The 3388-nt window shown below is 46.1% G+C and overlaps 1 pseudogene; it reads right to left on the reverse strand.

The window, feature by feature from the left end:
- Positions 1-502: 502 nt before the first annotated feature.
- LOC115285071 lies at positions 503-2427 on the reverse strand (annotated as a pseudogene).
- Between the last annotated feature and the right edge of the window lie 961 nt (positions 2428-3388).

Genomic DNA, 3388 nt, shown 5'->3' on the forward strand with positions numbered 1-3388 from the left:
TACAGACTCACTCCCAACTACCCCCCTGGAGGATAAAAATGAAGGAATTCCCCCTAGGCTGGCCCCAGTAACTCAGAATTAAGAGGAGGGGCTGGCAGCCTCCTGGAGACTAAGAAACAACTTCAGAGACTAAACCTACCTTTCCAAGGATGGAAAATTTATTCCGGTAACGTTTGAGAATTCATACATGCCACATCAGGATATTAAGAATGAAAAGGCAGAAATCTCACACTCTTCCTTACCCCTGTCCTAGTGCCCAACCAGGTCCAGACACTGGGTCACTGTCACTGCCATTTTGCTAAACGGAGGCCCCCAGGCCCTGATCACACAGGCAACTTCGTGTGTCGTAAAACTGCACAGCTTTTCCATTTAAGCTGTACGTCTCTCTCTCTGGCTACACTGGCGATTCTCCAGTTAGTTCAATACTTTAAAGGCTGCAACAGCATGCAAAAGAATTTCATTTTGTTTTTTGTTTTTTTTAAAAAAATAGTTAAGAAAGGTCTCCAGGAGATGGTGAGTTTTATTGTCTTGTCTGGATAGAGGTTTGATTTGCTCTCCAATGTTCCAGGGTTGAGAGACTAGGAGAAAAGCACAGGATGCAGAGGTCTATTCAGTGTAATCTTCTCCCTCGTTCTCATCTTCGCCATCAACGGAGAGAGCAGCATACGTGCTTGCAGAACTGAACTTGGAAGCTGGGTTTTCTTCAGGTTTCTTTGGCTCGGGTGCAGATCGGGAGGCTTGATCCTTTTTGCCATCTTTCCTATCTGACTCCTTCCAGCGGTCTTTGTTCCCTGCATCTCCTGGCCCACGGCTGGGTTTCCCACTTTGGCCTTTTGGGACCCTCACCCCATCTACTTTGTTTTCATCTTTCCTTGCTGGTCCTTCCTCAGATGGCTGAGCCGGAACCACTTTCTCCCCGCCACTTGTAGGGGACTGCCGCTCTGTGTTGGGGCTCTGCGACCTAGCAGGAGGTTGGAACTTCGCTTCACCCATTCTCCTTTGGTGGAGGGGCTGGCATTACCTTTAGAGGCTGTTCAGGTTGGGAGGCTTAGAAGTTGGAGAGTGACAGTCTTCCTCCTTATTGAGTGTTTCATTTTCTAAAGACTTCTCACTCTCTCTCCTTCGTGCATTTCTGCCAGATGTGGCGGAGGTCCCAGTCGGTGATGACTCACTTCCTGTCCTGGACCTTTCCCGTTCCTGAGTTTCTTCACTTCGCCAGCTTGGGTGTCGCTCCCGAGGCCGTCGCTCTAGCTTGGGCTCATCCAGCTGGCGCTGCAGCTTCTCCTGCTCCTTCTGTAGCCGCTCCTCTACTGCTCGCTCTCTAGCAGCTGTGTCAACGGGCTTCGCCCCTCCAAAGATAGAGGCTGCTCGACTGGACTGCGAGGTGCTAGCAGAGGAATCATCGTCCTTAGGAGTACTTCGAGGCTTTAGATTCAGTTTGGGTCTTTGGGGGGGACCGCTGTCATCACGCCTATAATCATCCCGAGAGTAATCATCTCTGGAGCTCCATGACCCATCATCTCGTCTGTCATGTCTGTCTTCATAGCGGTCCCCGCCTCCTCTGTAGTCATCATCCCGACGGTCCCCACTACCAAATGCTCTTCTGCCACTGCCTATCCTGGAATCATAACCTCTGTCATAGTCTCTGCCGCCTCGGTCATCATAGCGATCCCGGCCCCCGTATCGATCCATATCTCGGCGTGGCCCATCACGATACCCACCCCGGTATCGGTCTGAATCATAACGATGTCTATACTTCTCTCCAAAGCTATCATCGCCTCTCCTAGGTGGGTAGTCATCAAACCAGTCTGCGGCAGGACCCTCCGGTCTGTATCTGTTTGGTCAGAATCCCGAGTTCTCTATCGGCCCAAAGAACAATCATCCTGTCTTTATCTTGTGCTTGATTAGCAACGTCCACTCGAATTCTCCTGTTACCTAGACACTCTTCGTTGAGGCTCAGGGCACTGAGCAAAGAATCCAGGTCCTCAAACTCAGCGTAACCAAAACCTTCCAACCTTTCTGGATTGCTGGGTTCACGTGGTAAACGCACTGCACTGATATTTAATCCTCTAAAGAATTCCTTAATGGAATCTTCTGTCACATCGTAGGGCAGGTTCCCTAGAAAAGCAGTATAGGGTAGGGCGATTTCGGAAGACGGCCTCGGTCGATATTGGGTTCCCGAGCAGCCTGTGGGCTGCAGTGGGCAGGATGGAACGGTCAATTGGAGGTGCCCTATACACATCGTCATCATTACTGTGCCAAGTGGTTGAAACATCTCCTTCCAGGTCGTCTGTTTCATCAGCCCAGCTGACTGGTTTAGGGACATAAGTGCTTCCTCCCCCAGTCCCTCCATCCTCAGCCAGAAAGTCTGTTAGGGAGATAGTTTTCCCCTTCTTATTCTTCTTTTTTGCTGAGGCCGCCATGTTGGGAGAGCGAGTTTAAACATATTTTAATTGATTCTGTTACTTGAATTATCAGATTCCATGAATACTAATCCAAGAATGATTATACGTTATTTTCATAAATCTGATACAAATCAGTTGACTTTAATGATAAATTTTACACTTCAGCTTTTTGTCATGTAAAATTGCTCCTTGAATCATTGTCTCAAAAGGAAAGGAAACAAATGTAATTATTCAGATTAAAACTATTTTAAAACGATTCTTTTAATTTGCTTTGAAGGCAAGCAGCATCCCAAGAAAAGTTAGAAAAGTTATGCGCAAATGAGATAGCTTCAATGAGAAGTCAAATGGAACTCAGAATTAAAGATCTGGAATCTGGGCTCTTTAAGAAGACTTATCCAGAAACTTCTAACCTAACAGAATTGGAGAAATACAAGCAACTCTACCTAGAAGCCATTGGCAAATAAACTTCATAGGTAATTCAAAACGGAATCAGAGAAAAGAAAGTGAGCTTATCAATTTGCCTGTAAAGCTTACTTTTTGTGGAGCCGAGATCACGAGAGGAGTAGGAAGTGCAGGCCAAGTAGAGACTATACTTTTGGAAAATGATGTTTGTAAATGAACTTACCTCCTCAAAATGTTAGTCCAGGACAGTTTGCATCTCTCCCCCTTTTTTTGGTTTCACATGATGTCGTTTTCCCCTGTATATTTTCCATGAATCAGATCTCCTAGTGTTTAATTGTTTGAAGCTTTCTAACTTAGAAGCATATCACTATAAAATTGCTTGTCAGAATGACCCTAAATAAACATGTCAATGAGATTGTTTTTGGAAGATTGCATCTTAACCCCAAATGGTTAATCCTCATCCGGGCAGCTCGGGAACTTTACTGTCTTGATTGTGATCGTTGGTATTCTGACTAGAGTGGGCCTTGAGACATTGTGTCCTTTATGCCTTGTCTCCTTTGCACAAAGGCATACATGTGAAA

The sequence above is a fragment of the Suricata suricatta genome, unplaced genomic scaffold (assembly GCF_006229205.1).
Source record: "Suricata suricatta isolate VVHF042 unplaced genomic scaffold, meerkat_22Aug2017_6uvM2_HiC HiC_scaffold_378, whole genome shotgun sequence".
Lineage (NCBI taxonomy): Eukaryota > Metazoa > Chordata > Mammalia > Carnivora > Herpestidae > Suricata > Suricata suricatta.